General features: G+C 38.1%; 1 protein-coding gene across 1 annotated transcript in view; it reads right to left on the minus strand.

Annotated features, from left to right (window-relative positions):
- Positions 1-24,984, minus strand: part of LOC145686153 (cGMP-dependent 3',5'-cyclic phosphodiesterase-like) — a 233,334-nt gene extending 208,350 nt beyond the window's left edge. The window contains exon 1 of the mRNA XM_081759149.1: positions 24,779-24,984. The gene's annotated coding sequence lies outside the window, so the exon portion shown is untranslated. The remainder of the gene's footprint in view (positions 1-24,778) is intronic.
- Between the last annotated feature and the right edge of the window lie 1,929 nt (positions 24,985-26,913).

Here is a 26,913-nt window from a genome sequence, read left to right on the forward strand (position 1 = left end):
CTTGTCATTAACATAAACACTCCTGAGCTGCAATTCTGCGCAGTGCGCAGAATATTCCATTGATTTTGCGCAGAATAACCCCACTCCGCCATTTAACAAAAAACACGAAAATAAGACATATTAAATATTGATTAGCACTACGAATTGCCATGATTATAATGTCCATTGTACAATATAAATGGAACATAAAAGTAACTACCTAGAAATATATAAAGTATAGAACATACCTCTTAATTTGTTTCAAGAAAATTTAACATCAACAAGAGAGAAATAATTCAATGGCCACTTATAGCCTAAACATTTGACATAATGGCTTCCCTCCTTTAATGTTAGTTACTAGTAATGGTTCCTTCGTGGCAGCAGCAACCAATCTGTCGTAAAGGATCTCTAAGTTCAAAGAACACGTGTGCGCAGAATTATCCGCCGTGCAGAATTGGACTACCTTCCCCTATTCTGCCATTATTAGCAAGTCACTTGCCGCAATTGAGAAGCTTCCATGCTCCACGGTCTTCCGCTAAGCTCTTCGTCTTCACGTACGATTTTTCTGTTTTGATATCGTCCATTAATTCTAATCTCCTTCGCCCTCCCCTCTCTTTCTTACCACCATATCCTCTAGCACGTCTCTTATGATACAGCTCCTTCTTAGCCAATGTCTCAACCAGTTTGTCTTCCTTTTTATAATATCTAAAATTGTACTTTTCTCCCTCACTATTTCTAACACTCTCTCTTCGTTTTCTAGTCGACCCAGCTAATTTGCCCTATTCTTCTCCACATCCACATTTCGAAACTTTCCAATCGTCTTTCATCATTTTTGTGTAATACCCATGTTTCTGCTCCATACAGTACAACATTCCAAACGAAGCATTTTATAAGCCTTTTTCTCAATTCTTTATTCAAGGTCCCACGAAATATGTATACCTTTTTTTCTCCCAAAATCTTCTTTCGCCATTCCTGCCCTTGCTTTTATTTCAATTTCACACTTCATATTTAGGGATGCGCACGAGACAAGATTTGTGACTGTCTCGTCTCGAAAATGTGTTGTAAAAGTGATGTCTCGACTCGAAAACTGTATATTTCTCTATTGGAAGATCCGTGTCTCGACTCGAATTTTGTCAGGAAAATCCTGTCTCGACTCGTCTCGCACGCATCCCTATTTGTATTATTACTAATAATGCTACCCAGGTATCAAAAACTAATCATTGTTTTATTTTCTCCCCTCCTACTTCTATATTTGACACCGACCTCTTCGTTCCAATCACCATGATACTTATTTTCATCCCAAATTCTTCACAACCCTTCCGCAAGTTTTCTAACACCATATTGATTTTCTTTTCAGATTCCGCAAAAAGCGTCATATCATCTGCAAGCCGTATAACCTAATCATTTTGCGTCCTACTAAAATGATTATAGCTATTTCAGTTTATAATATAATAATTGATAATTTAAGACAACCAATGCCAAAGCACTTCCACACTCCTCCCTGTTTTGTATTTTAATTGTACGAATGACATCCTGGTATAAACAGAAATGAAAAGAAGAAAAGAGAGAAAGAAGACTCCCTTACTTTTCTTGACCCAATTCCAGCACTGAGGACTACTCAGCGTGAAATTAGTGGGTTTGTAAATTTTAGATGCTTAATAGGGAAATATTGAAAACTTTAACGAGCAACTGGAATTGGAAAGTTCTTTAAACTAAACAGCAGTTCTACGCTATTATCAATATTTAACGAGAAACAAAATGTGCAGAACACAATTATATGACTGAATGTAAATCCTCATGCGCAGTTTTCGAGAATATCTAGAATAATGAATTTTTTGTATTTTTTTAAAAGAAAGATGCTTAAAGTGATACTGAAGTGTACAATAGTCAATCTTTTAAATATGATAACTCAAGCCATGATACTATATTCAGTATGGTTAATGGAGTAGTATAGCTCAAAATTATAATTACTCTAGAAACTTTAATTTTTTGTTAAACTATAACATTGCTTAAAGATAAAACATACATATCAATCAATGGATCACATTTAACTGAACAAAATGACACACTTACAGGGTAAATTCTAATGCGAAGTTTTCGAATACTTCAGAAAAAAATAATTGGTAGATCTATATATTAAAAATGACGACCTCTGTCCAGAAATTTCAATGAATTTGTTATTTAGAATGGATCATTGTCTTATCTAAAACAGCAATAACTATCTTTCGAAGTAATGCCCGTTGATGGTAATGCACTTCTGGGAACGGCTGTACAATCCGCGGCAAAAAACATGCAACATGAGAATGTAAGTTTATTGTGAAACTACGCCTAATAGCACAGGAAATGAACATAACGTCTAAGTGGAACGAATCACGCCAGCATAAACCTCGGCCTCCTCCCCTGCACACTTATTTTGGGGCAAAAGACTCCGTCATTTCACAATATACTTATATGCTCATGTTGCAGGTTTTTTGCCGCGGATTGTACAAGTCCTGGAAACTCCTGTCGTACTCGTCTTTAGGGATGGCCTTCAGCTGGATCGTAACATGACTTTAAATGTCCGAAAACGCTATCCCTGCAGGACTGGTTGCAATTTAGAGAACAAGAAGTACAGAGGAAACAAGTCTGGGGAGTAGAGTGAGTGATTGAGTGACACAACTTCCCTGTCGGCCAGGAACTGCTGTATCAGAAAGGAAGTGTGTGGCCGAGCATTATCGTGGAGCAGGGTCCAGTCGCCTCGTTTGGAGTACTGGGGGCGTACCCGCTTGATCCGTTGTTGCAATTTCAGTATTTCCATAGCGACATTTAACGTAGTGCCCTCAGGGAGGAATTCTTTATGATGAGACCCTCAAAGTCTACGAACAACACATGTATCGTCTTGATGCGGGATCTGTCACTTCTCACCTTCTTGCTTTTCGGCGACCCTGGACCCTGCCACTCCATACTTTGACGATTGCCTACGGAGTCGTACCTCAGGCACCAGGTCTCGTTACCCGTGATGATTATTTTCAGGAAATTTAGGTCTCGGTCCGCCATGCCGATGAGGTCTCCATAGGTGTCAAGCCAACGTTGTATTTGTTCCGGCATTAGAGTGTGGGACACAAGTCGGGAGCAAAGTTTGAGTTCACCCCAATCCTGGATCACTATAAGGTGGACCATTTCGTGACCAATTCGTACTTCCTCTGCTATCATTCACACTATCACATGACGATCCTGGGCCGTTCCTTCACTTTCTGTACATTGTCCTGGATGCATGCACTTTCAGGGTCATTTTCCACGGCTAGTTCGGGGGTCATTTTCCACGGTGTTCCGTTTCTCGGAAACGTCTAAGTCACCCATAAATCCACTTCAAAGTGAGAGCAGGTTTTTCGTAAACTGTTATTAGCGTTTCATGAGTCGTTTTCGCTGATTTTAGAAGTTTGAAACAGAAGAGCTTATTCGTTCACTGCTCTCTTTTACAAATAATATCCACTTTTGGTTTCGACTGCACGTACACTACACATTCACTCGACAATGTGCCGTTACAAACGATAAGCACATCCGCAGCGCCTCCGGTCGGAAACTTGTTCAGACATGTCTTTACCTATCCGGCGCGGGATGTGGCGGTGGCTCACTTTTACCATCGCGTGCAATATGAAATCATTCACTAAACTTTCTGAACAGAGTTGTATGTCGTTGATTACCAATTTGATGGAGTTGATAGTTTTTTTTTTCTGCTAGAATAGATTATTTATGTATTGTCAGTGAAAGATATATATAGCGTTAAGTAGCAGATTATATCTATTGTTTGATTTCTCGTAATAACGACATTCATATAATGCTAATAGTAACGCATTACTAATTGTAACATCACTAATTTTCTATTTTACAAACTTACTAGATGGCCGTCCGCGAAGTTATTAGCAAAACGAACCATAAACCAGGTCGCATAACACCTGTCAGGTAGACTTATAAGAACCGTAATTGCAAGATAATTATTACTAAGTCTTGTAGGAAATATTGGGTCCTCCTCTTTAAAAGACATAGTACAATCCTTACTTATCTTACTTGGTAGCTTACATTAAATATGGTTATATTTATATAGTGTACTTATGGCGTTCGGTACCTAAGTTTCATCATGTCCACTTTTAGATTTATTTCCGTAGCTGCCTACTTCTTGCTCTAACTTCACGATCAACACTGTATATAGGTACTTCCTTTGCATTATAACTGAATATGATCATCGGATACACATTATTCTTGTACACAATGTAGAGTGATTTTTTTCCTACTGGAACATGAGAAAATCTCAAATTCGCTAAAAAAAAAAAAAAAAAAAAAGGTTCTACCTGGTTCTTGCATTAAACCCAACAATTATTTAAACACTATTCTTATTAACTACAGTGAATAAACTATAGTACTATATTATTTAATACAAAATATACTATAGTATGCGACATCAAATGAATATGTTTTGCTACATAGTTCCAAAGAACTGTACACCGTTTGAAAATTAGGGCGGGAGGGGAGCAATGTACAATACTTGGTATATTTACATTAAATACTATAGTACTATAGTAGAAAAATATATTTACTGTAGTTAATAAAGATATGTGCTTAAATAATTGTTGTTTTATATGGTGAACTATGTACACGGGAGCATCAAATTGTATGTGTATTTGCGACTGCGCTTGTGTATAGATCTTCCCCCATTGAAAAAAAAAAAATCCTGCGGGCGTCCCTGATTACAACAAATTTAATTGCCGTTGTTTAGTGGGAAAAAATCTGTGCCGAAACAAAATATGTTATTAAAAAAAAATTAAAAAAAATGGAAGAATATTTTGTGTTCTCAAAACGGGACAAACCCCTTTACTCGGAACGTATAGTCACCCTAGCTGGAAGTTCCACGACTAAATTTTACACGTAATACATGAAATTCTGCTAGTGAGTTCCCCGGGAAAGTGACATGGGATCTATATGTTACTCTGGTCGCTACCGCAGATTATATCCGTAAATGAAACTGTATCTGATCTGAAGCTAGTTTAAATGTTCATATATATATAATAAAATAAAAATAGCATTCAGGAAGTTCATTTATACATTCCTAGGAAGCACGTGGACATCAGCATGCATAGAAACCACGATCAATACAATCTATGAAAGTATTATTCTTCAAGTACTGTTTTGATTTTATATACTTTCTTTAGTTTTGTAGGACTTCTTTAGTCATTGTCTAGGAGGTGACATCAAACATTGTGATCGACATCTTATCTATCGTCTTATTATCGTTGTTAATACAATATACTATAAGAGGTGATTATATATAAAAATTTAATTATCATTTCACTGCTGAATGAAGGTCTCTCCACCTTTTCTCTACAACGATCTATTTTGGACAATTCTTTTCCATGTTACTTCCCGGTGATTCTCGATTTTTTCATACCATACTACATAAGGATGTTTCCTAGGTCGTCTCTTGTCTCTCGATATTCAGTTGAGGATTATATTTCGGCCAGCAATCATAGTTTATTCTTGGAATATGTCCTACCCATTGTCATTTCAATGCCTTTATTTTCATGATATTTGCATGTCATCTGCATGATTGTTGTTCTATTCTTTTCTATGATTCCGAACAGACATTTCTCCATTCTTTGTTGTGTAGTGTGTAGAGGGCGAATGTATGATTTTGTTAGTGTCGACATCTCCGCTCCACATTTCAAAATAGGCAGAATATAATCACTAAAAATTTTACATTTTAGACCCATAGGCCCTAGGCGTTTTAGTTTTCAATGTGAGCTCCTACGTGGCTAAGCGTTAGGGTACACGCCTTTGGCATGGGAGACCTGGATACGATTTCCGGCGGGAGCTTATGTGGTTTGTATCTACCTGAAAGTGACGTTAAATTGAAAATGAAATGAAATCAAATCAAATCAAACTTTTCAATGTGGAGCCATTCCCTTCAAATTCACTCCAGCCTTGGTTTATTTTTTATTTAATATTGGATGTCCGTGGATATCTTCTGTCCCAAATAGACATAGGCAGGAACATACGCAGGGGATGGGTCTTGAGCCGGAATCCAGACATATCTGTAAATTTAGTTTAATTTTAAAAGGTGAACATATTCAAAGATAAGATATAAATTGATATATCACACCCAGCTGAACAAAATGGCATGGTTTTGTGAATAAATTCTCCTGTGTAATTTTACGAAAACAAAATATATGGATTTTAAAAGTATGTCTTTCGTTGCTAATCTGATACGATAAATAATTCTTAATCTGCTGAAATATATTACGTATTTATTTATTGTTACAGTATATGTGAAAAATATATACCGTCACTTAGGAGATTATATCTACTTTTATTTCATTCCCCTTATAACAATGACATACTCTAACAGTGACACACATATTCCTAGCAGTTACACAATGCTTCTAACAGTGACACAAATATTACTAACAATAACGCCCATATTTCTTGCAATAAATAAGCAAATTTTATATAAGTTTATGTTGAAATTATATTTTGTTTCAGTAGCTGCGTAGAAAGGAGGAAAAAGTACACCGAATTATCGAATGTATAGAACTCAACAACACTCAAATACACCCTGGCTGCTTCTATATGAATGTATTAAGTGAACTTGAAACCAATAACGGAAAATAACAAGAAATAATTTTAAAAAAACTGATTACAGAGATATCTGAGATACCAATCAGCAGACAACTCAATATGATTTTTCTTTCTTTTAAAGGAGAGTACAGTGACTAAGCAGAAATAGCGAGGTCTCCCACCATGAAATGAGTTATCAAAAATTAATAATCAGTACTTTTAAGTGGTTTACTAAAATTCTTACAATTTTCAAGATGTCAGTTCCTTTTGCCGTAAGTGCAAAATGAGTAATCATGTACAGAACTCGTACATTTTGTCAGGTATTTTAATATATTAGTTGTTTACAGACATTTGGCTAATCTCACGAAGCCGTGAAACAAATCAAGGATCTTACGGAATGCGTAATGTAGTGGTAGATGATCTGTTGAAGAACCGGATCAAATGACAAAGACATGTGAGAGCACCCTGAAGCGGCGCCCTTTCTGCACCTGAGTTAGTGAGAGTAATTATTACTGCGGTAATCTTAAAAAGTCTTAAATGTAAAATAACATGATGTATGTCGTTAAAATAATTTAATGTTCGATTTCATTTACGAAATTAAAAATAAAGAAAGAAATGCTATGTATGCTCTCCACATATATTATCATCATAGATATACTGCTATTAGTGGCAGATCACTTATCACAATTGAGAAACATCCATGCTCCACGGTCGTCAGGTAATCTCTTCGTCTTTACATACAATTTTTCTGTTTTGATGCCATCCATCAAATGTAGCCTCCTTCGCCCTCTCTCCCTCTTTCGTATCACCATACCCCCTAGCACGTTCGTCATTGTACAATTCCTTCTTAGCCAATGACTCAACCAGTTTCTCTTCCTCTTCTCAGTAATATCTAAAATCGTTTTTTTCCCCTCCCTCATCCTTTCTAATACCCTCTCATTCGTTTCCTGCTCGACCCAGCTAATTCTCTCCATTCTTCTCCACACCCATATTGTGAAAGCTTTCGGTCGTTTCTCATCATGTTTACGTAATGTCCATGTTTCTGCTCTATTCAGTACAAAACTCTACACGAAACATTTTATGAGTCTTTTTCTCAACTCTTATTCAAGGTCTTACAAAATAGACTTTTCTTCCTCCTAAAGGGTTCTTTCGCCACTTCTGTTCTTGCTTTTATTTCATGTTTGCACTTCATATCATCACTAATAATACTACCCAGGTATCGAAAACTAGTAACCTGTTCTATTTTCTCCCCTCTTATTTGTATTTATTTGACGCCTACCGCTTTGTTCCAATCGCCATGGCTTTTGTCTTTCTCACATTTATTTTCATCCCACATTCTTCACAGTCCTTCCTCAAGTTTTCTAACATGTTATTACATTATTGTCAGATTCCGCAACAAGCGCCACATCATCATCTGCAAACCGTAAACACTTAAAAACAAACATTGGAGTGTTGTACACAATACTTCCTCTGACTTCGAAAAAATAAACGGAACTTAATTTTATATACCATAAATTTAATTATAGAGGGTGACTCAATAAAACCTTCGACAATTTAAAGGCTTCTAAAAAGTACCGCAGATAGAAATTAGACGATATGAAGACTACTGCAGACGTAACCAAAAGTTGGATATACATACACAGTGTATACGATTGTCCCCTACCCAGGGCTATAAAAATTACAACAATTAATAACTAAAGATTGCAGCAAAGCAGTTATTTTTCTATTCATGAGTGCGAGATTTAGGAGAACTACGAAGCCATGCAAAACATTTGTGCTTACCACAAACTAGAATATGCCACCGAAATCAAGAAGAAAACCGAGACCATCAAAGGAGTTATTCGACACCTTCCAATTGATACCAGTATTGAAGACATCATAACAGCACTCAAGGAGAAGGATTATACCCAATAGTCTCCTTTCCACAAATGCGAACCCAGAATAGTGAAGTCGGGAAAGGGAAAGTACCAATCCCACTATTCTTGATTACATTGAAGAAGACTCTAAAGCTACCAGAATTTTCAAAGAAGACTTATTGCTACACATAGAAGTTCGCATAGAACCACTACAAAAGAAACATTACTTGCAGTGCTTCAAAATGCCAAAGATTTGGGCATTTGCAAGCAACTTGCAAAGCTCTGCCTCGGTGCGTTAAGTGCGCCGGCTCTCATTGGACGTGCCAAAGAAGACCAGAGACACACCAGCGAAATGTGTCAATTGTAAAGACGCTCACCCTGCTAATTATTGCGGATGTCCGCGAATACAATAAACTCTACGAGCGAATAGGAAAACAACACCAGCAAGCACAATCTCACATTCAACATTTCTTCAAGACACCACTGCTACACTCAATTCAAGACTTGAGCTTTCAGTATTATTTACTATCACAGGTTCAACACCCAAGGCGTCTCCTGATGATAATTCATCCTCTTAAAACATAATCCAAACTATTAAAGAACTTCTTCAACTTTTGAATGATTTAAACCTGACCAACATAGTACACACGCTACGCACCTACGTACCAAAGCTGAAAGCCGTCCCAGATCGGTCAGCAAATTCACTATCTTCATGGATTTCTTTGAACTATTACCATGAAGTCAAGAAACCTTTTCAGCACTCCAGCACTTTAGCACTTCATTGCTTGTTAAAAGATGCATTGTTCTTGTCCTATTTTTTTGTTGTTCAGTATTTTTGTATTTTGTAATTTTACATTGTACCCAGCCACACACATAAACAAGTAAATAAATACTATAACTCATATCCAATTGGAACTATAAATAAATGAACATTCATGGCCCAACAGAAGGCCACTTCTGCGGCCCGCAAATTTTCAGATGGCAATGAAATTGCACTTTAAAAAAAAGTTTGATTGAAAGTGCAGATCTTCTTGTAAAATTCTTTGTACACTCTCCCGCAGCATGCGAAAAACAATAGGTGAAATGTAGATATAAATATACTTTTCTACGTTAGGAAATAAAAGTTTCCTGTTATATACCAAATGTTGTTAGTCCCAGTTGCAGCACTCGTGCAACGGAAGACGTCAGGTACTCCATTTCTTTCCCTTATTTATTTTATATATATATATATATGCGTAGCTATGTCTTCCGTTGAAGAGTAAAGGTATTATTTTTCAAAATAATTCTGTCAAAGCATCTTCTGAATGTAAAAATAAAACGTGTAATCATTCAACCTAAATCAAAGGTCCGCCTGCTAATGACGATGGAACTTATTGGAGTCTTTTTTTTTTGTGTACCCTATATTTTATTGAGTTTTCATGGATAATTTAAAAACAATAACTAATATCAAACATTTAGAAAGTACAGGGCCTGTCCAGAAAATGATAAGACTGGCCGTCGCTCGGCGCCCCAGTCGCCAGCAGCGCACTCCCCAGCAAGGGAATTTGTAGTGGGAGGGGGTATAAGCTAAGCAACGCACTACACATCAGTTGCGTCTGAGCTCTGATGCAGTAAGGATCACACGTGTCGCAAAAGCTGATTTTGAGTTTTGGCCGCGACAGAAAACGTAACAAATGGAGAATTCGCATGCTTTCACCTGGGCAAAAGTGCTTCCGCGACGCTTGCTTTGATCAAGAAGACCCTGTCAAGAACCCAGGTTTTCCGGTACTTCAGAAAGTTCAAAAACGGACGGGAGACCATTGAACACATGGAACGATCCCTACGCCCTACAACGAATGGTTTGGACAAAAATGTGGCTAAAGTGAAAAATCTCCTGAGCTTCGACTGTCGTTTGAGTGTAAGGTTAATCGTCGAAGACCTCAACATATGCAAAACAACGGTTCACAAAATTATTTTTGAAAATCTACCATGACCAAAACTCAAAAAAGCGTTTGCGACACGCGTAATCCTTACTTCATCAGAGCTGGGACGCGACAGATGTCCACTGCGTTGCTTAGCTTAGACCCCCCCACTACAAAGTCCTTTGTCGGGGAGCGCGCTGCTTGCGATTGGAGTGCCACGCGTTGACCAGTCTCATTACTTTCTGAACAGACCCTGTAAGTAAGTAAGTTGTAAATAGCCGTGTATCTATAATAAAAATTAAACCTTATATATACTCAGTCTATCAGTTTGTGCGTCATGTTAATTCATTATAGTAAATAGTCACGCTAATGGGTGTCGCTACCCTCGCTATACCTTGTCTGCTGAAAATAAATAAATTTGTTAAATTTAAACAATTAGGGCCTTTAATTATGCTCGATTGTAATCTATAATGTACAGCGGGCTGAAGGCTTGGGTGCAATGATGGTTTCAGGGAGTAGTCCGATAGGGAAATCCTCCTGGAGGTACGAATTTCCCTTCCCTCGGTATATTTCTCCGGGTGCAACTTGGTTTGCCAGTATTTTTGCAGCATTACTTTCACCCCTCGTTTATTGAAAATCCTCCCTCGGAGGAAATCTTCTGAAATTATCTCTGTCTGGGGAAGGGGGGAGGCACAATTAGTGTTATTAAATGAATTAAGCCAGAAATCTGGATGATAGGTTTATGGCATGATAGTTCTATACGAGGATAGACAAACATAATGGGCCTATGTACATTTTTACAGGCAAGAAAATTTCAACCTTACGAATCAAATCAATACGAAGATGACAGCATGTGCCACTTTTTGGCCATTTTCTGATTTTTCTCTCCAGTAGTTGGTCACTCTAAGATCTATATCCTGGATAAATTTGATAATGACTTAATTTAAAAATCCCTATTTTTCAGTGGATCTAGGTGTCCGAAAAAGATTGTACGCTTTTAAAAAAAATCTAGGTGCGCAGTGAGAGGAGAGATGTGTCGGTGACAAGGATTTCTATTAGGTACTCCAAGTTTTAATTGAAATACCGTTTCCAAGACAACATTTAAAAAATGACACACAAAGATTTCGTCCGTTATGACAATTCAACGCAAGTTTCGGTGACAGTTTGCGGTCGATCCACCTGACAAGAACTCCTTAAGCATTGGTATACATAACTCATGGAGACAGGTTGCTTATGCAAAGGCCAAAGCACTGTCAATCCTTCGCATTCAGAGGAGACAGTGGATAGACTTCGGCAATTCTTCCAACGCAGTCCCACAAAATCAGTTCGAAGAGCGGGCAGTGAGTTAGCGTTGGCTCGCTCAAGTCTTTCATGTCCTTCTTAAATGTTTGAAATTCAAGACTTACAAGCTACAACTTGTGCAGGTACTCACTGAAAAACTTCGCACTGTCTTTAGTGTGGACATGAAATACCTGGAAAATAATGATTTTAGGGACAGAGTTGGCTTTAGTGATGAGGCGATTTACCAATATTAGCGGCAAAGTTAACAGGCATAATATTCGAATCCGTGAATAATACCCTTGGCGAATCATTGAGCATGTAAGAGATCCTCCAAAGTTGAACGTCTTTGCTGCCATGTACAGAACGAAGCTTTATGGGCCATTTAATTTTGCAGAAAGAACTGTAATGGGACACTCCCACCTTGACATACTCCAGATGTGGTTAATACAGTGGTGTAACTTTAAGGTTCAGCGCCCTCCCCCGCAAGCCTTAGTTATGCACTCCTACTTTCTACATATTTTGCACCCCTGGAGCTCGTGCGCCACCCAGTGCCGTCGGAGGAGACGGGGTACTATTAACGCCTATGGGTTGATATTACACCCTGTAAAGAACTCCAGAGATACCATTTTCCAAAAGGATGGAGCTCCACCCCATTTTCAGAATGACGTGAGAAGATATCTGAATGAACATCTCCCACAGCGTTGGATAGGTCGCACTGGCAATGATGAAGCGTTGTTGAGATGGTCCCCGAGGACTGCAGACATGGGACCTTGCGACTTGTTTCTATGGGGCTTTGTCAAAGACCACGTATTTAACCCTCCATTGCCCCGAGATCTGACAGAGATGTGAGAGCGAATTTCAGAAGCCCTTGCTGCCGTTACGAGAGACATGTTGATTCGGGTATGGGAGAAAATGGACTATCGACTACATGTCTGACGTGTCACGAAGGGCGCCCATATTGAATCTTTGTAAGCTAAGTAAAAAAAAAAAAAAAAAAAAAACAAAAAAAAACAAAAAAAACCCTTGGATATATTACCTTGCTTTTAGTATATAAGGGATTCTAATATCACGTTAGGATTTTAATAGCACATTTGGACATCCTATATATATATATATATATATATATATATATATATATATATATATATATATATATATATATATATATATATATATATATATACAGGGGCGAATCCAGGATATGATTAAGGGAGGGGCTAAACCATATTTTGCCGTTTCATCCAGTGTAAAGCAGGATTGAAGCCCATTTTATCCAGTGTATACTTGAGCGTATAGCCCCCCCCCCTTGGATCCGCCACTGTATCGGGTGTTGCAAAATAAGTGTTAAAACTCTTGGGAGGTAACTCCTGCCATTGAGACAAGAAAAAAAGTTCTCTTGAACTTTCGGCTATCGGACATATTTTCGGATCTACAAGGTGCAGAAAGCGTGGGAAAATAACTTTCGGACGTCAATAGTTCTGAAACTATCCAACGTAAAGAGGGCGGGTGAAAATTTTACTGAAGAAGTCAAACCTGCTGTATTGAATTTTGCATGTTTCACAATCCTACCATGCACGCGCAAGGGATTCCCCAAAGGAACGTAGGGAGTCCCGTATAATCTGCCAAATGAAAATTGGTCTAAATGGATATGAATTGATAGGGTTTCTACCAGTTAACAATAATTCGTTTGAATTAAGTCGATATCTGGAACAAATACAAAATGGCGGACATCTTCATGCCCGTTGTGTGTGGTTGCATAATCGCCAGGTACGGATGCTGGCCAACAGTGACGTTCTGAGTATTAAGTGTAGCCAATTTGTACTCAAATGCTCTAGAACGACATCTGGAGTGTCGGTAGAGCACAACAGATGAAGCAGGGTGATTCACATGTGTGAAAACACGTAACGAAAAGTGCCCAGAAAAAATGCACTCATACTACGTAAAAGTGAGTTCAAAGTGTCAGAAATGAAGTAATAGCATCAAGACCATGAAAGCCATTGCCAATTCACCAATAATATTTCCTCAAACCGATGCAATATGATATGTACGGTTGCATACAAATAAGGATGCAACAACTGAGGCTAAGTTGAAATTGTGCAAGGGGACACAAAGAAACTGGGTAAGCTAAAGGAATGTCATTAGTGAGATCGCATGATCGATGTTGAAATGTGGCCAATGTGTGTATCAATATCAACATGTAGCTAATGGACAAATGTCAACATGTCCCACTACTACTGGGACACCGTCTCACGTGCAAAACTAGGGAAATCAAGTTGTACATTCTGCTATTAAATCTGGTGCACTTTTTGGTAGAAAGTAACTAGAACACGATTGTATCAATGTCTCTCTTTGTTTGAGACATTGTCCACAGTCGACACATATGAAAAGAAATCTCTTAATTCATAGTGCAAATTCTGATAGAGCGTGAAAATAACAAACTTGTATCATGTCCCACGTCTTCTGGGACATATGACGTACTCGAAATATAGGAAAATACCTCCAGAAATTCGTATCTTACACACAGTGCACATGCCAAGACAAAGACGAAAATGAACCAATTTTATACATGTAACACTACAGCTGGAACAACATACATATGGAAAATAAAACGACATGAGAAATAGGAAGAAAGGTCTTAAATCTCTGATTGTTTACAACTGTGGAGTAGGAGCAACAAAATGAAACACACAAGCTTGGTGGGAGGCTCTACAAGAGCGCTTGCCAAACAAAGTGGATACTCCTCAAAGAAATGAATACAGAGAAAGTGAGGCTCCATCGTGACTCAGAGCTAGAGCGCGTGGTCGCAGTTTCAAATCCTACTGGGAGCCCAGGGCCTCAGATTCAAGACCCGAGTGGTTATTTTCCTATTTTTCGCACGTGGGACGGTGTCCCAGCAGTAGTGGGACATGTTAACATTTGTCCAATAGCTACATGTCGATATCAACTCACACATTGGCCACATTTCAATATCGATCATGCGATCCCACTAGTGTCATTCCTTTAGTTTCCCCAATTTCTTTGTGAGTCCCCTTGCACAATTTCAACTTAGCCTCAGCTGTTGCATCCTTATTGGTATGTAACGGTAGACACCATATTGCATCGGTTTGCGGGAATATTATTGGTGAATTGGCAATGACTTTCATGGTCTTGATGCTAATAATTACATTTCCGACGCTTTGAACTCACGTTTACTTAGTATGAGTGCCTTTCTGAACATTTTTCGTTACGTGTTTCCACACGTATGAATCACCCTGCTTCATCTGTTGTGCTCTACCAACACTCCAGATGTGTTTCTAGAGCATTTGAGTACAAATTGGCTACACTTAATACTCAGAACGTCACTGTTGGCCAGCATCCGTATCTGGCGATTATGCAACCACACACAACGGGCATGAAGATGTCCGCCATTTTGTATTTGTTCCAGATATCGACTTAATTCAAACGAATTATTGTTAACTGGTAGAAACCCTATCAATTCATATCCATTTAGACCAATTTTCATTTGGCAGATTATCCGGGACTCCCTACGTTCCTTTGGGGAATCCCTTGCGCGTGCATGGTAGGATTGTGAAACATGCAAAATTCAATACAGCAGGTTTGACTTCTTCAGTAAAATTTTCACCCGCCCTCTTTACGTTGGATAGTTTCAGAACTATTGGCGTCCGAAAGTTATTTTCCCACGCTTTCTGCACCTTGTAGATCCGAAAATATGTCCGATAGACGAAAGTTCAACAGAACTTATTTCTTGTCTCAATGGCAGGAGTTACGTCCCAAGAGTTTTAACACTTATTTTGAAACACCCGATATATATATATATATATAGGCCTGTACAGATGTATATATAATCGTGTTTTGCCATCGTCATATAGAATTATCAGCCACTGAAATATCAGGACTATATGAAGGTAAAACGTCATTTAATTGCATTTAATATATTACGTACTTGTCAAAATCTGACACTATTATTATTATTATTATTATTATTATTATTATTATTATTATTATTATTATTATTATTATTATTATTATTATAGAAAGAAAGAGGAAATAATTAAGAGTAGAAATCCTTAATACAAAGTGTTTAAATTGAAGGAAATAAAGTGTTTTATTTAACTGAACATGCTGAAAAGACTTTTACGCTATTGAGAGTGAGAAAAACTTACGGCAAATGGCGATTCAGATTGAGTTCTGGGAAAGAATAAATAAAAGCATTTCCTTTTCAGGAAAGGATTTGGTTTGGTTGGTTATTTACATTGTTCTGATTCTTTATAGTAACGTGGAGTTAGCATTAGAGTGCTTTTTCATGTCGAGCAGATTGCAACAAATCTTCTTTAAAGGGATCAAAGAAGTGTTTGCAGTAAAGAGGCTGCAATAGTAAGTGGTTGTCATAAAGAAGAGATGCAATAAAAGCATTAAACAAGGAGTTACATGTTACTTAAACGTATTTAGTTAGGCCTAACTCAAGATGTTGTTTAGAGAACAACAATATTTTCTGCAGATTTTAAGGGTGGCTCATGAGATGAGACGAGATAGAATTTTCATGCCAAGAAACGAGACAAGATTAATTCTTCCAATAGAAACAGATACACTTTCAAAGACAAGACATCACTTTCATGACTCTCATTTCGAGAAGAGAGAATTTTCGTGCTGAGAAACGAGACAAGACGAGGTCTTACAATAGAAACAGATATTCTTTCAGATACAAAATATCATTTTCATGACTCCCAATTCGAGATGAGACAGAATTTTCGTGCTCAGAAATGAGACAAATGAGTTCTCCCCATAGAAACAGATATACTTTTAGTGACAAATCGCTTTCACAACCCCCTTTTCGAGACGAGGCAGCCTCAATATCTGTCTCTTAGGCAAACCTAATCCTTTTAGATTTCTTTCCCAATGTCTCTACGGATTAGCACAGTTTTCATTTAGAATCTGATGTATAGTTACTAACACATTTAAAACATTCAAAATTCATTTTCTGAGCAATTTGCTGTAGGCATGTGTATAACCACAGACAAGACAACCCATCCCCGCCGGGAAGTTCGCACGATCACCCTGCTACGATTCTCGGTGGGAGAGCATTGCTCAAACAAACATAGTTTATCTGGGTTTCTATGATAGAATGCAAGCGTACAGTAGGTAAAATGCTTTCTATATAAAAAGTTTTAACTTTGGTAATACCGTCCTGAACGGATGACATAGTAAGAGATATCTCTGGGTATAAATCATTTCTGGGACTAAAACATTAATGTATGAACATTAACACGTTCACAAGTCCTAAAATCTTAGCGCAAGTCCTAAACTTTAAGTTTTCTGCAGTTTAGGACTTGTGCTCCTTAGCACTTATGAGGCTATTTGATTTTTAAGATTTCTGCACTTCGGACTTCGGACTTCGGAATACTCCATTCAGTTGCTTCAATTCTGAAATTCGAATCCACATTAGGAATGGACAACAATTTCCGGAATCGGAAATTTCACTTTCCGGTTTTCGTAAAAATTCCGATGTCGGAAAAATTCGGGAATTCGTATAAATTCGGATTTTAAAAAATCCAGAATTCAGAAAAAATCCGGAATTTTTCCTAATTCCGGGATTTTTCCGAATTGTGGGTCTTTTAGAAATCGGAATTTTTTAAATTCCGGATTTTTCAGAATTCAAGAATTTTTCAGAAATACGCAATTTTTTCGAAAATAGAAATATTTCCGAATTCCGGAATTTTTTAAATTTTACATTTCGGATGAGCTTTCTTGGAAGATTAACAATTACTCACATTAGTTGGGATTGAAGTTTATGAACACGTCTTTCGTAACTTAAAAATTTAACGAATGTTTCTTTTTCTACTAGAATTTGATTCTGGTCCACTTTGCTATGCTACAAACCTGGGGTACCCGTCAGCTTTGGAACATGTCTCGCCCCTAAATTTACTTCACATGTTCCCCCAAAATAGCAGCTATTGCTAATGGGGCCAATGGCATCATCCTATAATCTAATCTCTTGAAGGTGAGTCCAAACCGATTAACTCCAGTTTTTTGTTGGTTTTTTAGTTCTACACATTTTTGACTTGGAAAAGATAAGATAAGATACTTATTTCAGAGGCAAAATCGATTAACTCCATAGTTTAACAATTTGCCACTAGAATGCGTAAACGTTTTGATACTTTCATTTAAATACATTGTATCTAAGTTACTAAAATGCTCACTACGCTAACAGCACAATTACATAGCAGGCATATACCTATCATGTTCCCTTAGGTACATGGGAATGTGTCGAGTATGTGCCTTATGTACCTATGGGAGAGAAATCACGTGGTTGGCAAGTGATAGTCACAGTCTATGCCTGACATGTACATTTGGAACGTGATTAATGTGTTCTTGGCAGAAGTGAATTTCGTCCACAGCACCTTAGGTGCATTCCAATAGCATACAGAGCATTGTTTGGGCTGTTTAGTACGTGCTATGCATGTGTCTGACATGTACTTTATGTACCTCAAGTACCTCAAATGAATATACCTGACACTTGTCAAATGTAATCTGTATATCGTACCCCCTCTAGTACACAATCGATTAGAAAAAAAGAAACAATTAATGTATCAAATTTGGGAGCTGAATTTAGAAGAAAGAGATGACATAACTGATGAATAAAAATTAAGATGAATCTTTCATACATACAATATGTGATCAGTTAATTATTTACATATGTTACGAATAAAGAATAAGAACGTACACAAAATTATCGATTTCACCAAGAGTACTGCTTATGTAAGTGAAGAGGTTTGGGTGTAGAAATTGCGTACCTGAGTGCAAGAGTAGTTTAAGTTGACACTGAAAAAAAAAAAAAAAAAAACAGAGAAACAACGGTGCAATGTCCATTCACAGTGTCTTCAACGACTCCAAATAAAATTTCGCCATCGCATCTCATAACAAATTATACTACCTAGCAATATTCACAAAATAAATGGACCAGTTAAAATACCATATACGTATACAGGGTGTTTCAAAACAACACCGACAACGTTTGGGAGGTGATTCCTGACACCAAGATAAGACGAAAAGAATAGACCAACCTGGGTGCACAAATGTTTCCTTTCGGAGTTATAGGCTGCCTAAAACATGAAAAATAAACTTTAAAGGTCCATAGCTCCAAAACTATGGGACCTATCGTAGCCGGGTCAAGACTTTATTTAGGAACTAATATGTGTCCTGTCCAAATATCCAAGATTCAGAATCCTAAGGTACTTCCGCAACAACTTTTATAGAGATAGTTGATGGGTACTTCAAAGTACATGCAAAAGCCAAACTGCCTCTACAAAAATTATTGCATAAGTACCTTAGGATTCTGAAACATGTATTTTTGGATAGTGCACATACTAGTTCCTAAATGAAGTCTTGAACCGGCTACGGTAGATCTCATAGTTTTGGAGCTATGGACCTTTAAAGTTCTTTTTTTCATGTTTTCGGCATCCTATATCTCCGAAAGGAAGCATTTGTACACCCAGGTTGGTCTATACTTCTCGTCTTATCTTGGTGTCAGGAATCACCTCTCAAACGTTGTCGGTGTTGTTTTGAAACACCCTGTGTAGCTACTACAGTTGGTCACTACTGAAAATAACATTACCTAAGCAAATAATTCTAATTAGGCATTATCCACTTTATAGTAATAGGCTTATTTTTATCTGCTCAATAATACGCAGATACGTATTATCGCTTGCCATTTGAAACAGAAACAGCAAGTGGAGCAGAAAGCGCGAGAATTCGTTGCATATTACTGCACATGAACAAATGTAAACAGCTGACTGTCATTGGTGCGTCGCTGCAGATATCAATTATGTGCCATAAGTATCTGAAAAAGTATGCACCTAAAGGACGTACCTAGAATATGAAAGATGTATGTCCTACGTGACGACATAAAAAACAAATGACTGTCACAGTGCGAAACTGAGCCAGGTATACATTTGTGGTACATAGTCGCAAATATCAATAAGTAGTAACAAGTACTTAAAACTTTAGGTAGCTGAAGTTAGTACATGAATACCATATGTGCCAAGTGACGTGTACCTAAAAAGTAGCTGGGACACCTAAATGACACATGTCTAGCACATCTGATGCTCTTAAGGTACTGAAAAATCTTGTTTGATGGAGTTAATCCGTTTGGCATCTGAACAGCTCATTTTAAGTTATTGCTTTTAATTAAATTGCTTTTGAAAGACCCTCTAGAATTCAAACGATGCTCTCTGGATTATAATCATGCGGCCACGTAGGATCTCTTCTACAAACTACAAGCTTAATTATTCGGTAAAGCATAGCGGTATTCGCTACGTGTACGCACCGTACTGCGACTGTAGTACTACAAGAGAATTTCAGGATTTCGCTCAGTTTAACGTCCCGCCAGGGTGCCGTTTAGGAACTGTGTTAGTGTACGTAGGTGATTTTTTTAGGCCTAGTGTACCTAGATGATTTTTAGGGCTAGTGTACCTAGATTATTTTTAGGACATATGCACCTAGTTGATATTTAGGACTTCTGTACTTTAAAACTAATGAATGTGGGGTTAAAGACAGTTTAGCTCTTGTATCATTTAGGAACTGCCATTTATGACCACAGTCCTGTCCCCAGTACTATGAATCAAACAGAAATGTAGTTTTTGAACGGCACAGTTGGAGAATCAGACTATGAGGAAGTCTGTAATACAATTTAAAAATAACCTTTACATCTTGATTTTGTATCTAATTTGGTTCTTGCATTATGCAACCAATTAGAGTTTTGGCGTGAGAAGTGAGCCAGCTCGCATACAAATGCTAATAGCAAAAAGCAACTGTCTTTATGTCTAATACTATATAACTGTGTATTCACTCATGTCTCATCTGGTCTTTTTTTCTTTATTCCGAATCAATGTTCGCGTGGCCCTGAATTCAATTACCGTGGGGCAGAATTTGACTTAGGTATAAAGGTAACCAAGAAAGTTCTGTCGCTTTTTGTGAAGGTGTGTGTTCAATTGGCACTCACATCGTAAGTTGAATGCGAATGGAGATGAGGCGAATGTCAGTTGTTGGTGTGGGTATATCCAACATACTACCTAGTTGTAGCAGTTCAGTTGCACCGTGAACGTGCGTAACGAGAGAAGTGAACATGAGACCTCCACAGAGCGGTATAAGGGTGTGTGTGCTGTACGAGTTCAAACAGGGGTCAAACGTCGCTGCAGCGGGACGGAAGATATGCCAGGCCTTTGGTGAGGATGTCGTGACCACGCGTACAGTGCAGCGGCGGTTTAACAAGTTTAAGGACGGTAACGAAATTCTCGAAGACGCATCACGTGGCGGAAGTCCGGCACATGTACAAAATAAAGATCTTCAGGCAGCAATTGAGGCGAATAGTGGCCAGACATGTGAGAAACTCGGACTACAATTCAGTGTGAGTGGAGAAACCATTCAGCAGCACCGCCATCAACTTGGGAAGCACTACAAGTTGGGTCGATGGGTCCCTAATGATTTGACTCTGGGTCAGAAGGCAAGGCGAACAGACACCTGTGTTTCTTTGCTATCTCGTATCAGGAATGAGCAAGTTCTAGACAGGGTATTGATATGTGATGAGAAGTGACTTCTGTACGAAACTCCATGGCGCCGTCACGATTGGTTAGCATCACACGAACCGGTTCCAAAACAGCCGTAACCAGCACTACACCAGAAGATGGTCCTCTGTATGTTTGGTGGACTGCTCGCGGCATCGTGCATCGGAAACTGCTACCAGCTGGTCAGAGCATCAATACATCTGTGTACTGTCTGCAGTTGAGCCGTGTTTAAGAAAAAACTCAAAATTCTGGAGCCAGCACTTCTGAATTGAAAAGAGGTCTTCCGGTTACAGGACAACGCTAAACCCCACGTGGCTAGGATGACCCGGGACACCATCCTACGCCTTGGATGGGAAACACTAACTTGGATCCGCTATACTCCCAGGAAATTGCACCATCCGATTATCACCTGTTCCATTCCTTGAACAATCACCTTAGAGAATTCCAGTTCAAATCCCAGAGGTGCAAAATGTACTTGATACCTTCTTTTCTTCACGGCCCACCAAGTCCTACCACGATTGATTCCATAGCCTTCCAGAACGTTGACAAAAGGTCGTCGATACTGATGGGGACTATTTTTGTGCTTCCAGGTACATCTTAGGCGATATATCGATGTTCGAAGGTGGTGGGTGAAAAAGCGACAGAACTTTATTGGTTACCTTTATAGTAGTTTCTAACTCCACTTTAAGTAGTAGATCCCGTTTCGTATGGTTGTTGCCGAAAATAGACGTTAACTCCCAATCAATTCAATCCAATTACACTTTAAACAATAGTCCCGTTTCATATGGCTCTACTGCTGGAAGAGACGTTAAACTCCAGTCAATTTAATCCAATTACACTTTAAACAGGACGTTCTGTGTCACATAGCTCCAGTGCTCAAGGAGACGCTAAAGTCCAGTCAATTCATTCCAATTCCACTTTAACCAGCACGTTCTGTGTCATATAGCTTCAATGCTGAAAGAAACGTTAAACTCCAGTCAACTAAACCCAATTCCTCTTCAAACAGCACGTCCCGCATATAGCTCCAGTGCTGAAAGAGACGTTAAACTCCAGTCAATTCAATATAATTCCACTTTAAATAGCACGTCCTGTCTTATAAAGCTACGGTGCTGAAAAAGCCGATCGTTAAACTCCAATCAACCATTACTTTTAATCTTCTGTTTGCATTTCCATCTACACTGAAAATTCATGACAACGAAATACCTATAAATTGAAGTTGGGATAACTTTTTTCAATACTGATTTCAGTTGAGAAAAAACAGCAAGAGATAGATTAAGAGGTTACATTTTCGATCACTCATTCAGACTACATTTCCTCGTCTATCTATCTATCTATCTAGGTATATATATATATATAATCTCTTTGATTTATAATAATAATAATAATACGAAGAAATATTGCTAAACGTAATTCTAAAATCCTAAAATAAATGTTTCGATCTTTTGCAGAGGTTCAGTGGTAGAGTTCTCACCTCTGGCTCGTGGTTCCTTGATTCGATCTCAGCTTCCGCCAAATGGATTTTGTGGTGGTCAAACATCTTGTGCGTTGGTCTTCTCGCTGTTCTCCCGTTTCCTCGCACTTTAATCATTCCACCATTATCATTGACCTCATTCTCAGCGTCTCCCTTAGCCTCAATATACACCCGTGGGAGATTAAAACCACAAAAAAAAAAAAAAAAAAAAAGTGAAATTGCTGTACATGATTTATCCAATAAAATTAATTTAGTTTTGTTAGATGTTAGCAAAATTCCGACATGGGTGGCAATTAAACGACGCAAGATCAAAATTAATTGGACTTTGTTGAAATGACAGCCAGTGTTTTTCTTTCGTACAGTGGAGTTCCCGCTGATGTCATTTATTTCCTTATGAAGCAGGATGAATGACGTATCAGGAAATATTATAGCTATATTCTCACTGTGGAATATCCGAACAAAGGAATTATTCGAACAATTTCCTGATTGTTTTAACATACAAATAACCATTCGAAGAACGAACAATTATTTGTTCCAATACCTGTAATAATTTACAATTATGAATAAACAAAGAAACAAACAATTCTTGGAATAATACAATTGTTGTTGTTCGTATCGCTCAGTATCCATTTTCAGTACCGATGTCATATGAGACTTGGAGCTTAAGTTTTTAGGTAGAATACGAACCACTATAATGGATTAAAATTGCAATGCTCATCCATCAGGAATCAAACCCAAGTCTCCGTGCACAAAGGCGCAAGCCATACATGATTGGGGAGGGCCTCATAATTATTCAAACATTAGGTGTATAATTCTTAGCAAAATTAAAATTAGAATATATTTAAGTGCCACTTCCTGACTGAGTGGCTGTCATAGCCTGTATGCTTTCAGCGTGTGTGGTCCTAGTTTTGATCTCAGGTTAGACTACCGTACTTGCATCGCGTAAAAGAAAAGCGATGATTCAGATTCCGATTTAAGCAGTGTGTGCCGATGAGTCTTGATGGTAGAAATGGAACATTAAAAAGTTTAATTCCTCAATTAAATCAGTTCTTTTTTCTTTTTTTTTCTTTTTTTTTTTACACAATTCTATGCCAGCCCCCTTCCCTGGTATAGTGGCTAGTGCGCGCTACTTTGATAAACGTGATCCGGAATAAACGTGGAAGAACGTTTAAATTTGAACGGGTGTAGTGATTTTTGAGTTCATTTTTGGGTCCCTTTCAGCAGCGAGACTATGAGACGGGGACTTACAGCTTAACGTGGAATCCGAACCTCATGAGCCTCCACCGGGAATCGAACTCCGGTTTCCCATGCCAAAGGCGCGTATGCTAACCGCTTAGCCACGAGGAGCTCACGGGTTATAATGGTTCAAAACCCACCTTAAGTTTATCCCAAATATAGCCTCTCTGCTGAAAAGGGAAGTGCTAAACTTCAATAAATGACTTTATACCTTTAATAATCAACAATAATTATACTAGTACTCAGTGATAATTTCAGAGTGGCCCTTGTGGTGGAAATTCCCCGGGTGCTTATCTCCAATTTTACTCCACGTGGGTTACAAGTTCTTTCACGGTACTACTTTCACCCCCGTTATTAAAAGTCCCCCTCCCGAGGGAAATTTCTGAATTCACCACTGGCATAGTACTATTTATACCAGTAGTAGTTACCCTACGAGCACACCGTCGCGTTTAGTAACCTTAGAAGTTATTATCTATTGGTTCTAAAAATATTTAATGTTAATTTGAAATTCAAATATCAAGAGTCGTACTCCGCTGGCCTAGTGGTTAGTGAGCCCGCATTTGGTGCATTGGAGTCTTAGGTTCGATTATCGGTGGAAGAGCCGTAAAATGCATTACGATGGTTCAGATTCCACCTTAAACTGTATATTCCCGTTTCATATAGCCTCAGTATTCAAGAGGGACGCTAAATTACAATAAATAAACAAACAAAATAAAATGACAAGGATTCAATTTAACATTAAGAAAATTTAAATTCGATATATATTTTAACCAATACGAAAGAGGAATATTTGCATAAACAATTATTAGTTCAGAATTAAAGTTTAATTGTAACTTGCTTGTTGTTTCTTTTAAATACATAAATCAATTCTGTTTGCTGAAAAAAGTGAAAATTATAGTTACCTACCTTATTCTGTTTTCAATATCAATAACTTCTGCTTTCAGCTTCGTTAGCGATCGTCAACGCGTGAAAAGACACCTTTTGACAATTTGCCAAGAGGAACAGGAGACGAAAAAAGAGAGGTCTCTGTAACTGAAGTCAAGTAAATCGCTGTAAAACGGATGCACAGATCACACAGCGTCAGTTATCGCACAACCAGATAGCAGGAGTGTTCCAACAGGTGTGTATGTGTGTGTACGTAGGAGAGGGAGATATTGTCCTAGAGGAAGGATGCTCTTAGCTACGCACAGTCGCAGAGAGAAGCCAGATGCTGATAGTGGTGCCATCTCTGTGTCATCTAATGAAACTGAATACAGCCACTGAGCAGTTCCCAGTACGTAGTAAGAACAAGGAAGAAGATACGGAAAATTTTGATACCACAAAAATGTCTTCCTTGTATATTTATCAACATGTAGCAAGAAATGTTAGTACGTCACAATTATTCAAATTCTTGATAAATATACGCAATGGCGTAGCTAGGATATTTTGCATGGGAGGGGGCTATAGGCTCATTCTGAGATTTCAAAGAATCTTTTCTACGGTGCAACGGCATTCTAGAGAGCACAACAGGTTTCTAGGGGAAACCTGGCACACCTTGCCCTTTGTAATTACGTCTATAAGAAATATATGTAGTATGTCAATCCCGATTCTCACTAGGCCTATGTCCTGGAGACATGGTTGAACCCATGCCACGTGGCCTTGTAGTGGACAACATCGTGTCCGTGAGTTTTCTTGGGGTTCTCACGTTTCCTCCCACATTCTCATTCCACTAGTTCTAACATAATCATCTACTTTCATTATCCATCTGTCACCTTTAGCCTGCAGGACATAATCATTGGACGTTCAATTTGAAATTTCATTTTTTCTAGTGCATACTTTAAATAAAACTTAATTTCGAGATTTTATGAGCTAGTTAATCCGGAACAACAGACTGTAAACTTACGTTAAATCCGAGTGTCGTTCGGGAACGACACGTCCATTTAACATTTGAAATACCAACTAGAAATGAATTTTGTATGCTCTTTTATAGGGATGCGCACGAGACGAGTCGAGACAGAATTTTCCTGACAAATTTCGAGTCGAGACACAGCTCTTCCAATAGAAAAGTATACATTTTTCGAGTCGAGACATCACTTTTACAGCACATTTTCGAGACGAGACAGCCTCAAATCTTGTCTCGTGCGCATCCCTACTCTTTTATTTGAGAAAGTAATTTTGAGTGCTTTGTAAATTTTATCTATTGGCGAATCTGATCCATGAATGCCTTTCAGTCATTGTAGAAAGATAACTAAAGAAGGTATATCATTATCATTCATAAACTTTAATATTATTACTTTGCAATAAACAAAGTTATTGTTTGCAATGATTTTTCAAATAGATCTTGTTCGGAAACTGGTATCTTCTAGTAGATTCGTACTTCTTTTTTTTCTGAAAGTTTCAACCATTTAAAGTAAAAACTTAAGAAGATATGATTTTTAAAAGTAACCCTTATTTTCTCCAGGACATAGAACTTTGCCAATTTAAATAACCCTAGGGTTGAAAGTGTTAATGCAGGGGATAAGAACTGCTCACCCTACTCCTGTTGTACTGGCTTTCTGATTCTCAGACATACGTTGAAATATGAAATGAAATGAAATTTTGAGTTTTACGTCCCACGGTTATGCCGGTTAGGCTAAAAGAGACGGTGATAATGAGTAATGAATGAAATGGTGGAATGAAGAAAGTGGGAGGAAACGGGAGAACCCCGAGAAAACCCACGCACACGGTGTTTGTCCTCCACAAAGTTCACTTGGCGGGAGCAGGGTTTGAACCCGAGACCCCTAGCACCAGAGGTGAACGCTCTACCACTGAGCCACCGTGGCCCCCATACGTTGAAATAGCTCCGGGAAGTATACTCAAATAGAAAATAATACAAAAATAATATACATTGAATATTTTACCCCGCATTATTATACTGAGCCTATGAGGCGCAAATTTTTAGTGGCGCACGTCCCGAAACTGGGAACCAATCAGCTCATAAACTGAAGAAATAATGCACTTCCAGCGTTTCACAAAACACATTGAAATGACAGTTTGAAAAATGTTAATTGAAGCCATTTTGT

This window comes from Thermobia domestica, chromosome 5, assembly GCF_964235325.1.
Source record: "Thermobia domestica chromosome 5, izTheDome1.hap1.1, whole genome shotgun sequence".
In the NCBI taxonomy this organism is placed as follows: Eukaryota; Metazoa; Arthropoda; class Insecta; order Zygentoma; family Lepismatidae; genus Thermobia; species Thermobia domestica.